Raw genomic sequence first — 14,371 nt, 5'->3', positions numbered from 1 at the left:
CTGGATCAGACTAATGTCCTCAAGAGCTTATTTCTGAGAGTGAAAGAATTTGATTAAAGGCTGTTTGCTGAATCATCCCTTACCCGTCATAATCTTTTGATATCCGTCGATCAGGAGTAATACAGTATTAAACTTGGCCAGTAAATCAATGTCATTTCCCCTTATCTTTTCCCCTTATCTTCAGCTCATGGCTATCACTTAGGCGCTAGATAGGTCTTTATTGTGGGCAACTTGTGGAAGAGTTTGCGTCTGGCCACCCGCTGAGGAAACTCAACTAGCATAGCAAAAGAGAAGTAAATCATTCCTACGTTTTAGATGCAGGCTATAAAGTAAATCTACTGACATTTCCCAACTGAGTCCGTTTACATTCCTGCTTCCTTAATTCTGTCACTCCCCTAGTTTTTCTAATGTGCCAGTAAATCTTTCAGGCTATGAAAAAAGCTAAGAGACTGATTCATGAGCCATGCAAGGTGTTGTGCCTCATCAATGTTTCTCTTAAAAATCTGGTTCCACTTGTAAATTTTAGCTAGCACAATCATTAGCGGTCTCCGAGGCATGGCAGCCACAAGGCTATCCTTTTCAGAGGGGTTAGAGAACACTGGAGCCGCCAAGTCAGTAAATTCAACTGACGTTTCTTACGTGTCTGTAGTTGTTTTTGTCATTCTGCCTGTCTTCCACTTTCAAGAAATCTTGCCCAGAGCAACAAGAGCTTGAGATCTTTTTCAATAAAGTCCGAAGCTATAAGAACCACCTTTCTCAGAGAAGCTTGATCTCATTAGGAGACAATCCCCATGTCCACACCGCTCAGAGTTTGTCAGGAAGCGTTAGGGAGGGGGGATATGACTCCGTCGCCTCCGGTCGTACATAACCGAAGTGGATGGGTCTGGAAATAAAGGTGGAGGTTAAAAAGTACAGCTGGTCTTTAAACCGCAGTACCTCTACCTTAAGGATGGCTTGATTTATGGGGATCTCTAATGGTATCTCTGTCCTGATCTGTGCTGCCTTTCACCCTTCTCTCATCCCCAGCTTTAAACTCATCAGGTTCTTTCAGGGCCCCTCGTTAATCCTGGGTCCTACAAAGGAAGGTACGGCTGCAGAGAATTAGGGATTTGGGTACTCCACCCTCTGCTGTCCCCCACTGACTGATGAATGATAAACTGATGAGCAGGCCTAATCCAGAGAAACCCACTCCCGCTGGCTGCCTTGACATCCCCCGTACAGATGTACTCCTGGGTGGAAATTTGCCATGAAATCAGGAACTGGTTTGTGAAGAATTCCTTATATGATGCTTTAGTGAATGAATAGGTACAGTTGACCTTCAGTCCCGAGGCTTGGGAGCTACATTCCCCCGTTATGCTTTGCTGTAGTGGTGGGTGGGCCATATTTCTATTCACATTGAATACAACAGATCATGTGTATTTTTATGAGACAGCTGCGGCTCTTCTAAATGTCTTTCCTCAGGCTTTTTTTGTTTAGTTTTTTTGCTTTACATTTTGTTCGTTTTTGTTTTTTGCTTTGCATTTAGTTTTTCTTTTTTTCCCTTTTTATTTTAGTTTTGTGTTGTTTAGTTTTTTCTTTTACCCTAAAGTTACAAAAGTGCAAGAATTTAAAGTTAAATAAACCACATAAGTAAATAGTTTTTGTTTGTTTGTTTTAAATATGAATAATATGAAATGATTTTTTTTTATTTCACCCTAAAGTTCCAAAGAATTTCAATTTACTTTACAAAACATAAATTAACAAATTGTGTTTAGTTTTTTGTCAAATACAAATTGAGTATTAATTGATAATTCCTTTTATTCTTACATTTCAATTTGAAATTCTTTCATCTATGTAACTTTTTCTCACTATTTACTGTATGTTTAAAACTAACTGCTACTCTCAACCTACAGCTATGGTAAAGCCCCTTATTTTACCTGTAGGTAATAATATAGTAAAGTTGTAAAGTGTTATGTAATATGGTAATTTGAAGCTTTAGCAGAAACTTGGGGCACAGTATGAGCCAATGAGAGTCCTCTTTATGGTATTACCTGAGGCTTACCGCACACACTATGGCAGGTTTATAATTCTAATTGCATGTAATTATCATCTTGTCTTTGTAAATTAGATGATAATAACATGGTTGGGCAGTAAAAGTGACAAACCTATCCCCACTGTGTGGAGGGTCTTTTGTTAGACGATATGCTAAGTAGCAGTGATGGAAACCTTGTTGACAGCTCTGCATATTGAGTGATGTAAACCCATGGCAATTTGCTGTCATCCCTAGATAAGCAGACAGGTACAAAGTAAAAGGGGGAACGAACCGTTGAAAAGACTAATAGACTAGGTGGCTTCGCTCCTTCGAGGACCCCTCTGGCTTTGCCTTCAGGGAACGTTTTCTCACGGCGTCTGGTAGTTTCCGTCATCTAGCGAAAGAAGAAAGCGACCTATACGTCGACGGCCGACTCTCTCCCTTTGTCTGCGTGGGGGGATATGAGAGCCAGACTGCGAGAGAGTTTGAACATATGTGGGAGATCAAAGGAGTGACCATCATTATTTTTTCCTGTCAACATCCTGGCATCCTGTTTAGCTCGTACTGATAGAAAACAACCCCTCCCCGCTCACATCAAACATAAGGAGAGACAAGGACATCAGATATCCTGCGTCAAAATGTGTCCTACGGCAGATTACTCTCACGTACTAAAGCTTTCCATGATCGTATGTCGGCATACGAATCAGCGACGGGTTTTAGTCTGATGATAATGTGGTGCAGTGGCTTTTCTGCCTCTCGCAGACTGTAGGCAGCTGTGGCGGACAGACCGAGCGGTCGTGTTCCAGCCGTAAAGGGCTTACGCTTAATCCTCTGTTGTTGCTGTTCAGTGCCTCCTTTATTCTGTAACCCAAATGATGGCTGCCGCAGAGCAGAACCGGCCTACGTTCGTCTCGAGTTCTTCTCGAGTTCTTCTCGCTAGGGTTGTTCTCCAGCTTCTGGCTGTGTGCATGACAGTCTGTTGTGATCTCTATGACAAGATCTTCTCCCCAGGGGGTCTGTAGAAGAACACACACACAGTGACACACATATGTGCATGCACACACATACACCAACCCCCCATCTTTCTCTCCTTTCTCTACCTATCTGCCTTGTTCTCTCTCTCCATCTCCCTCTCAAATACAACAATCCTTTTCCCCCCTCTCCCTCCTTCTCCCTCTTGATGTAACCTCTCTGGCTAGACACAAAGAAAGCAAGAGAAGGACCCTTTAAGTTGCAGATTGAGATCTCAAGTGCTGACACAAGAGGAGGACCGATGGGGCTCTGGAGTGATATCTTTGTATTATGCTCATGGTCTCGTGGTGCTCATGGCTGCTAGATTACACTCTGATCTAATGTTGACAAAAAAAAAATAACCAGAACTAGCAGCTCAGGAAACGGTCTCAGTCGTAGCATAGACTGCTGGACATTTCTATCAAGTGGAAATTAAAAGAGATCTTGTGTTTGGTGAAATGTGATATGCAGCCGATTCCTTGGCGTAAACTAAAAAAAAAGAGCTGCACTGATGATTATCTAGATGGATACTAAAAGTCATTGGTTGTTTGCTAATTATTGGTGGATAAGAAATTCTATGTAGCTAGTCAGCATCATAACCCATTCTACAACTACTAAAAAGCAACATGACAACGTGACTCGACAGAATCACTCAAATATGCACTCCCAATGAAATGGATAAGTTTATAATCTAATCCATAATTATTAGTCCTTTTGAACATTATTAAAAGTACATACTGAGTGACTGAAACCATCTTTGTCATGGAAAACACTTGTTGGTTCACATTGAGTTTGCAGTTTTACCGTACATGTTTGATTTATTTTTATTTTTTTCAAGATCTGAGGTAAACTGTCTATTGTTGCTTTCAGTATGGCTATAAATGTCACGCAATATGATATTCAAACTCACATTAGACACTTCTAACATTAAATAATAATAATAAGTACCTGAGATTATCGTTGTCATAGTTTGTATATTGTTGTTCTAGCCGTGACATCACAGAAATAGAAATCGTTTCTAAAATAGAAAATTTGCATGTCGTCGTCGCGGCCGGTTAGGACAAAAGCTCTGATTAACATGGAAAAAGACACATTTTATCACCTGCCGCGGCATCGCACCACGTGTAGTTACGACATGGTGTAAAGAACATTTTGATCAATTGAAAGGTTCAATGGATGTAAGGGTTCTTCTTGGAACCAAAATAATAATCATAAATCCCTCCTGCTCTAACAGTTTCTACTCTTCTAGGAAGACTTTTTGCTAAATGTTGGAACATGGATTTGGAAATTTGCTTCCATTCAGACACAAAAGCATCAGTCATTTTGAAGTTGGTGTTCCAATTTATCCTAAAAGGTGTTCAGGTTTGCGTTTTGTGCAGGCCAGTCGAGTTTCAGACTAGACTCAATAAATTGCTTCTTTATGAATTGTTTTGAAGTTGGTGTTCCAATTTATCCTAAAAGGTGTTCAGGTTTGTGTTTTGTGCAGGCCAGTCGAGTTTCAGACTAGACTCAATAAATTGCTTCTTTATGAATTGTTTTGAATGAAATTCAGTTGAATTCCAGGGGGGGGGGGATAGTAAAAGTTTTACTAAGCAGGGCAAATTAGCGTGATAGCGCTAAACAGCGCCTATGGTTGTGGAAATTTTGTGGAAATTGCAGGTGATTTACTAATAACCACGCAAATTAAAGAACACAGATGCAACATCTTATTTACATATCGACCAAGGCAATATACCGAGAACAGTGCAAATTAGCATAGTCGCAAATAAAGAGTAAAGGGTCACACTTTATGTTAGGTGGCCTTAACTACTATGTACTTACATCAAAAAATAAGTACAATGTCATTATTGTGGTCATGTTGTATTGCAAAACACTTTTGCTGCTATTGAGGTGGGATATGGGTAAGGTTAGGGGCAGGTTAGGGTGGTATGGGTAGGTTTAAGGGTGGGTTAAGGTGTAAGGGATGGGGCAACAGTGTAATTATAAATGTAATTACAGAAATTAATTACAGATGTAACTACATATAGGTATTTTTAAAAATATAAGTACAATGTTTGTTTGTTTGTTTGTTGCCTTTATTTAACCAGGAGAGAACCTCACTGAGATTAAAAATCTCTTTTCCAGGAGTGTCCTGGCCAAGATAGGTTGCCTTAACTACTGTGTAATGTAAAAGCATGTATGTACACAATAAGTACATTGTATCAAATTATTAATTTGAATGTAAGTACATAGTACATTAGGCCACCTAATATGAAGTGGGACCCATTGAAAAGAAGCAGAGGCCAAAAAATAATGGGTTGCAAGAAGTTTTGATAGACCTAGTATTGCGTGACTCCTAGTTGAGGGCTCCTAGTCGTCTTTATTTGCGTATTTTATTTCGTTTGTTTCCTGAAGCAAACGAATGCATGGTCTGGCATACTATATTTTCGGAAAATGTGTTCTTCTGGCATTCCAAATAAATTAAAATGTGTGGAAAAAATCCTCTCCCTTCTATCAAACGCTCTCTGTTCTCTGCAGTGCCTCCTCCTAGCATCAATAATTGCAGCCATTTTGAGCGCAAAATAGTTTAAGACATGTTTTTTTGGGGTGTTAAATAATGGTGCAAATACCTGTAATTGGACGAGCGCAATTACAAATCCCATAAATTTTGCGTCTGAAAGGGAAACTCCTACAACTGTATATGCAATAAGGTCAGGTGCAAAAATAACTGTGTCCATGCCTTTTCAGCGCTAATTCGTCACTGTGCGTCTTTAGTAAATACTATTTTAGTACTAGTACAGTACTATTTTAACGCCAAAAGACGGTTTGCGCTGGTGCAAGCTGTTGGTAAAACTAGCCCTAAAAACAGTTACAGTAGTCTTACAAACCAGTAGTGTATGCATGTATATGGTCACGGTAAAACTTTAGATTAAGGACAGTAGTTGCTCATTAGCAAATCACTAGAATATTGGCTGTTTATTAGTACTTATAAAGCACATATTAATGCCTTATTTTGCATGACCATATTTTAGATCCCTTAATCCTACCCAATACCTAAACTTAACAACTACATTACTATTAATAAGCAGCAACTTGGGTGTTTATTGAGCTTGTTTGGGATGCCCAGACGAGCAGATCAATGTTTTGTTTGCACCATAGTGTTCACGCTTTTTGGAGGAATCAACCTACAAATGACTTTCGATTTGTATCTGCATTTTAAGATGGGACAGGAGAAAGTATTTGAAAACTTAAAAAAAAAAAAAAGAAAGTTAAACACCACCTTTAAATCAGCATATAAGGATGCTACACACTGGATCCAACAGGAAGTATAAAAGTTAAGTTTCAGAAGAAGCTTGAAAATAAATATTGGAATTGGACCGGCTCTTTTGGCTAGCAAATACGAAAGACCATGTCCTCCATCAGGCACTATAACTAATCTGAAATGACTTCACAAATGCCTTTGTCAAAGCAGACAATCTTGAAGTAACTTGATGATGATCTCATGGGTATAGGCACCCTTCTCCAGTCTGAAACGTGATTATCCATCGGAGACTACAAAAGTGATTTTTGTGGAACTTGCATGCATGGAATGATTGAAGCTGGCGTCAGGCATACAATGTCATACTCTGTCCATACTGTCACAACCCATTACTTCTAAATGGACTTCCATCTTCTTGAGTGAAACCTAACAAAAACAGTTGGGACAGCGAGCAAATGTGCCGTCCCCATATTTTTAGTAATGCACTGTACATTCAATTTTAAGGCTGTGGGTTAGTTTCCAGCCAAACCACAGAGGACTGCTGTTTGAGTCCGCGGCGAAAGCTGATTTGACAGAGATATCTGACAGCTGTGATTGTTGGCTACTCAGCCATCAGATCAGTGCTGCGAAATCGAGTTGAGAGAGATAGAGCATAATACGAGGAGAAACAAGCCGATCGCTTTAGAACTCAGCCGGGCAGGAACGGCACGAACAAACATTTAACAGTCATGTCCTCTTCCAGCGCCGTCACTCACGGATGTCTATACTGGTCAAGTGTTCTGGTGACACTTGTGAGAAAAAAGGAGAGAAAGCGGTTCAGGAGTACTTGGAGTTCACGTTTCCTTTTCTGGCATGGTCAAAGTGGATAGCCTGAGGCATGCTAACCAAAGGCTGGACGCAGGTATAATAATTACCTTACTGTGGAGCGTATTATCCGCACACACCTCTTACGGCCTGATGAGGGCCTCTAAAGTCTTATCACTGTTTTAATGTAAGCACTCGGCAGAGAGAACAGCGCCGCAGGCACAGACATGAAAGAGGCTCAGCTCCAGTACTCCACTCCTCCGTGTTTACATAAAGCGCCAGGCTAAGAGAGCAGACTGCAGTGCCTGTTTCACACACACACATACAAACTCTTGCACTTTTCACAGTTTTTTTCTTTCTTTCTTTCTTTCTTTCTTTCTTCAAAGGTAGAGGATTGTGGCAGTGCACTCTATCTGCTGAACAATTCACTTTCACCAGTGTTAAATTCAGAGTGGCCTACCAGACCTGCTCTGATCTACAAGTTCTTCATTATTTCTTTAGTTACTTACCTTGACAGAATTTTCATTGTTTGGTGTGCCAATTGTTCAACGCAGAAGTGTGTGTGTGTGTCCGGTATTCCTTATATTATGGGGACTAAATGTCCCCACAAGGATAGTAATACCAGTAATTTTTACCTTGTAGGGATTTTTTATTTTTGGTCCCCATGAGGAAAAGAGCTTATAAATCATAATAAGTGATGTTTTTTGAAAAAGGTATACTTGGGGTTAGGGGATAGAAAATAAAGTTTGTACAGCATAAAAATCATTATGTCTATGGGCAGTCCCCATAAAACATGGAAACAGTGTGTGTGTGTGTGTGAGAGAGTGTGTGTGTGTGTGTGTGTGTGTGTGTGTGTGTGTGTGTGTGTTTACACTATATATATATAAGTATTAAAAAGCTAAGAATAAAATATAAAGTATGTGTAAAACTTAGTTGTTTAAACTTATAATTGCTTTATCAATAATGTAAAAATATATACTGTATCATTATCTTCCTTTTTATGGCCCAAAAAACACTGAAGCAGTTCTCAAAATATATTATTTTATGTTCCACAAAAGTAATATAGATTTGGAATGACATCAGAGTGAGTAAATGATGACACAAATTTTTGTTTTTGGGCAAACTATCCTTTTAATTTAAGCCAAAATATGACATATGGCATATATGTTTTATAAAATCATTAAAGTAAAATCAATTAAGCATGATTAATCACATCCAAAATAAAAGTTTGTGTTTACATAATATATGTGTGTATGTACATTTTTATGTACTGTATATATAAATATTTAATATTTAATAAATATGACATGTACCTGTATGTGTGTGCGTATATATATATGAATTAAGGATAGATAGACAAACAGACAGATAGATAGATTTTCTTTCTTTTTTTGACAGTATAAACTCTATACTTTTAGATATTTCTCACAGCTATCCACATGCACACAACCTTTTTGAAGACATATTATTCTTGTAAAAGCCTGCACCTTGTGTTCCAGAGTTTTGGACTGAAACACATCTTTTCAGATGGTTATGTTCCATCTGTTAAAGACATATCTTACCATTAGGGATCAGGGTGATAATGCCACCTCTGTTACTGAGCTGCTAACCTTATTATACAGCTTTCAGATAGAAGACATCTGTGAGCCACTCTTCTCATTAGCTATTTGATGTATGGAAGCCATGGCCTGGGTTAGGACTATATAACGTCCTATTAAAGATAAAAAAATCATCTTTCTGATCGACGGCTGTACTTTGAGTTATTTGCCGGAGAACAACGAACAAGCGTGAGCACAGAATAAAGCATAAATCCAACACGAGCGTGCTGTTTAGAACCAAGGTCACTATACTACTAAAATATAGACTATCTTTCATTCTACAACTTTTTATTCCCAAGGATTTAACCAATTATACAAGATATGAAGGTACCAATTGTAAAAATGAAAACCTTGTTTTGATCTGTTCTAAAATCAGTATTTATGGCCTTGCTTCTTTATGTTGTATTGTCACATTTTAACTCCTCCCACAATTCCCTCTTCTTTTTTTTTTTTTTTATAATTCTCCTCACATATTTTGCTGTCATCATACTGATGTTTTTGTCAGGTCTGGCCTTGGGGGTAGCAGAGCAGCAGGTTTGTCCTGTGCGTTTCATTTTTTTTTTTCCTCCATCTTTCCCCATCTTGCTGTTTTTCATTATTATTGGTATCCGCCTTTGTATTTCAGGCAGGCAGAGGGCTTGTGCAGAGAGGAGACCAGAGAGGCAGTAAAAGTCAGCAGTGGTAACCTTGTCCGCCCATGGTCACGGGTCATTTGGCAAGCGCGCTACGGAATTCATTTCACTAAGAAGGAGAGAATGCGAGGGGAGAGCGAACGAGAGGAAATAGGAGGGGACTGAGAGGGACATTGATGGAGCAAGAAGGAGATGATGAATTTGAATAGCAACAATTGTATGGCTACAACAGCCTGATGTCTCTTTTAACCTTTTTTATCAATATACATGGCAGCATTAGGCTGTTTAATTATCATTTTGCAGCTATTTCTAATGGATTATCTTAGTAAACATCACATCGCCATAGTGCTTTCAGACGCTTTTGCATTCTGCCAAAATGTTTATGTAAATTAAGTGTTTGGCCAAAATTGCCCCCAAGTGCACGTCATATATATACATTTATTAGTGCTGTCAAACGATTAATCGCAATTAATCACATCAAAAATAAAAGTTTTTGTTTACATAATATATGCATGTGTACTGTGTATATTTATTATGTATAAATACACACAAATTCATGTATACATTTAAGAAAAATAGGTTATGTTTGTATATTAAATATATTTATATATAATATAAATTATGTGAATATAAAGATATACATTTAAATACATGTAAATATTTTCAAAATATATACTGTGTGTGTGTGTGTGTGTGTGTGTGTGTATATATATATATATATATATATATATATATATATATATACACATAATAAATATACACAGTACACACACATATATTATGTAAATAAAAACATTTATTTTAGATGTGATTAATCGCGATGAATTGTTTGACAGTACTAAAATTTATATATAAATTCATGTATGGATGCCAGCAATTTATGTTTATTCTCGCAGTATATTTATAATTATGTTATTTCAAACTCGCACTTAAATGCACTTAAACTTTAGTAATAACTGTGAATTATGCATAATTAAGGAGATGATGTTTTGAATAGCAACAATTGTACTTTTACAACACCCTGATGTCTCGTTTAACCTTTTTAATCAATATACATGGCTGAATTCGGTAATTAAATGCTAATTTTGTTGCTATTTCTGATGGATTATCTTAATAAACATCATTGGTCATACTTTCAGGCGCTTTTGAAAGCTGCCAAAAGTCATTTTCGGTGTGTTAATAATAATTGTTTGGCCAAAATGGTCCCTATGTGCACTTCACTGTTTGCTTTTTCATTCAATAAGTATTTGAAATATGCCATGATTTTTGATTACCAAGAACTATTTTGTTTCATAGAAGCAGTTTGGCAATAACACATTGAGTTAGCATAACTATTATGACTGTGTTGCCACAGCTTTTCCGATGCAAGAAACAAAAGTATCATATTTGTTTATAATCCACATCCGGTTCTTTCTAAAACTAGCCTTCCCAGCCTGCATGTGTGAGGTTATTGTTGAGACTACGCTGAGCTTTGACACGTACATCTCTGAAAACAGAAAGGAATATTAGTAGAAATTCCTTGAGAAATTAGAGAGCACAACTCAAGTTGGGACATTGTGTACTTTACTGGCATACAGGCACACATTCCTCTTCCCTCGCTCTCAGTGGCATAATTGAGACCAATAGGCCGAGACCCAGGTGTGTAATGAATATTACAGACAAGATAGTTACAAACATCTCAAGCTAGCATTGTGGTCTCCCTCCCTAAAGAAAGACAATGGCTTTTTGTATTTACTCCCATTTCCTTCCCTAATGAAGTCACAGATTAAAGTGAAGCGACACAAAGGGTTGTCTGTTTGCAACGAGAAGCACCTATCCAAACACAGTGAACGGGGGGCAAGCCTCTGCAATTAACCCTCCGTAGCTGGAGAGGGCCGGGCAGATTAGCTTGCGGTATGTTACGTTATGACACTGGCGCTCTCTGTATGCTGTCATAAGGCATCTGCAAAAGGTGTCGGTATTAAGGAGCGAAGAGCAAAATGTGACTGTAGCTTAGTCCTTGCGGTTGAAGTCATGTTAGCACCTTTGAGGGCTCTGCCACCTCAAAACAGAGCAAAATGTTCATACTGATTTTGTATTGATCTGCTGCATTTATAATACTGAAATTGATTGCTATTAATAATGTTTCAGTTTGCAGAAAGGTGCAAAAAATTTTTTTTTTTTGTAGTTCACAGAGGGCTATTATTTACCTACAATGGTGATTGATTGATTGATTTCCTTTTCTTATTACTGGACTGATTCTCTGGACTGGTGTGGAATTTGCTCTGAACTGTCAGTCTTGTGCTCTTCCAAGGTAAGATCTGATGCACAAAAACACAGTTTCAGTTTGTCAGTGAGTCTAGTGGTTCTCAACCTTTTTGACTCCAAGGTGCCCCTTTGACCAAGACAAAGACCCTCCTGTCTTAGCTGGTACTGTACCTTCGGCACTTCTGTTGTAATAATGTTGTACATGTTTATTTTTTAGTTTCATTTCATTTTATTTTATTTTCATTTGTTTTTTGTATTTTATCTATATGTATTTATTTAGTTAATTACATTTATGTCGTTAATTTAATGTAATTATGTGTAGGTTAGGTAACAAAATGTAAATAATTAATATATTTTAAGACCTGTGGCCCTTTAAGGGTTTGTCCTCTAGTGGGCCCCGGCCCCCTTGTTGAGAACCACTTATCTATAGAGGATATTTAGCATTTTTATAATGTAATATTTATTTTATTTATTCATTATATATATATATATATATATATATATATATATAAATCATTATTATCAGCATAAGTCTTTGAGTGAAAATAATTAATTGAGCAATTAAAAAAAAAAAAAAAAAAAACATGATTTAAATGGGAAATAAATAAATAGATAATAAAATAAATAAATAATCATACACACATCCAATATTATCCAAATATATTTATTTATTCATTCATTTATTTATATCTATAAGACATGTCCAATACGTATATATGCAAGCAATTTTTTTTTTTTTTTTTTTATAGCTAATGGTGGTTGTTCTTGCTGTCTTAAGCATGCAATAGCTGCCTTATATTTGTGACCTGCAGTATTTCAGTGTTTTGAGATCTCCAGTCACCATACACTACTGCTATGTAGAGCAGGACGCTTAATTAAATTGCTGCAGTTGGTTTAATGTGTTATGATATGATACTGGCCTCCCTCCCCCCTGAACCTCCACTTCTAAATAAGATGTAGTGTGAGATGTACTGTAAGTCATCGCATTCTGTTTTGCGCGGCTCCCTCCCATTAGCACCTAACACTTAAGAGATCTCTGGGTAAATGATCGACTCTCGCGACAGTTATGGGTCTCTGGCCGCAGATGACAGAGCTTTTTAAAGGAGCAGTAAATTATTTTGAAAGTAAAAGCAAAGTATTGCTTCTTTTCTCGGAGAACGTGTAACGTTGGCATTTAATTTATTTTCCGTTTGCCTTTACGGTCATATATCCGTGACCTTTGGGGTTTTTCGGCGCACTTGTGCAATACAAGCATTTAATGCGCAGTTACGCTAGAGCTTAAGTTTACAGAGCTCACGCCTGGTGTTTTGAAATGGTTGGAATACATTTAATTGGAGCAGTATGGGGTTTTATGGAGGAGCTGTCTTTAGTTGCGTGCTTTCCCAACCTCTTGACCCGAAGGCATACACCTGGTATGGGGTCAGGTTACAGCCTGGCTTCCAGGCTTGCAGGTCAAGACCTGGAGCTTCACACACTTTAATCCCTTGCATGGCAACATACTTGACTGAAGGGACTGGTCCAAGCACTTCCAGTCATCCTTGAAAAATTACAAACGCGCACACACACACACACACACACACAACCTCTCTCCCTCTCCATTCCTCTGTTCCTTCCCTAAAGTGATGATTTAACTCTTTAAGGATGTTGAGGGTCTTTTGTGGGGCATTAGCCTGCTGAGAATTATGGGCTTAAATGAATTATGATGAGTGCATCTGTATGCACAGCCAGCCTGGTGTGCTTTCAGGATGGCAGGGTGTGTGTACATGCGTGTGTGAGTATGTGCGTTTGAAAGAGACAGAGAGAGGGAGAGCGCACATGTGCATTTAACCCTTTGGGGACCGAGCAGCTCGACATATTTAAGTCTCCTCCCTGCAGTCCCTGAATGGGGTTTAAAGCATAAGGCTCGCTAATGACTCATAATGGCAGTCTTATGTGATTCACCGCCTTTGCTGTTCATGTATGCAGTGGAAGTAACTGATAGGTTTCATGTAGGATTCGATAAGCGGAGAAAAAAAAATGCATTATTCATTTATTTGATTTTAAATTAGAATAATAAACTATAATTAAAAGTCCTTGAATATATTCACGTTTCTGAAAAGTAGCAATTGTTAATGCTTGTAAAAATAATCATTTTTAAATAAATATGATGCACATGCAAATGTATTTTTTTATTTTTTTAAAAGAGATTATATTCCTGTCAAAGCAACAAATAATTTGCACCATTGTCATTTAAAAAAAATATCACAAAAATAACAGCGCATGAACAATAACAAATCGTTTTGGCACGTCCAGTGTGAAACCGTGGGATAATGGAAGAGCAGACACATATTCCTCCAAATGGGTGAGACACTCTAATTGGATTCATTGAGCAGAATTAGTGTCTCCCAGCTTTCACCCAGCCATCTTAGAGCCAGCTGGGTTCACAGACTCCCCTCTGTGAACTGTGCCCCTGTCCGACTGCTACTATTAGTGCACACCAGGGGGAGCAGTTATACTGCAGTTCCAGTGTCCACCTTCACAGCACACCAACTCATTGTTTCCTGCTGTGAAAGCGGCTGCAAGCCATGAAGCACAGATTTTGTGTATAGTTTGAATAATAAATACTGCTATGCTGGATGTGCATCAAACTGCTCCTTAGTGACATGTATCAAGAGTTCTCAGAGGTACGCTACAGTTTGAGAGCAAAGAAAATAGATGTTAGATGTTGAACACACACCGTCTGCTCTGAGATTTCCTGGTGTCTCCCTCATTGTTCCCTTTGTGGAGCCTTTTCACTTGACACTTGCACAACCACATATAGCATTTTTCCAGTACTTTCAGTATTTTTTTT

The 14,371-nt window shown here is 38.1% G+C and overlaps 1 long non-coding RNA gene across 2 annotated transcripts in view; it reads left to right on the top strand.

Moving 5' to 3' along the window:
- Positions 1–14,371, top strand: part of LOC131524548 (uncharacterized) — a 129,216-nt gene that overhangs the window by 88,656 nt on the left and 26,189 nt on the right. The window contains exon 8 of one of the 2 annotated variants that reach the window (XR_009267002.1): positions 9,288–9,757. The exons of the other annotated variant lie outside the window; for it this stretch is intronic. This is a non-coding gene — a long non-coding RNA (uncharacterized LOC131524548). Of the gene's footprint in view, positions 1–9,287; positions 9,758–14,371 lie in introns of those variants that run through there. 2 annotated transcript variants of the gene reach the window in all.

Source organism: Onychostoma macrolepis, chromosome 18, assembly GCF_012432095.1.
Source record: "Onychostoma macrolepis isolate SWU-2019 chromosome 18, ASM1243209v1, whole genome shotgun sequence".
Classification (NCBI taxonomy): Eukaryota; Metazoa; Chordata; class Actinopteri; order Cypriniformes; family Cyprinidae; genus Onychostoma; species Onychostoma macrolepis.
The sequence above is the reverse complement of the archived record's forward strand: the minus strand, read 5'-3'. Positions and strand labels throughout refer to the sequence as shown.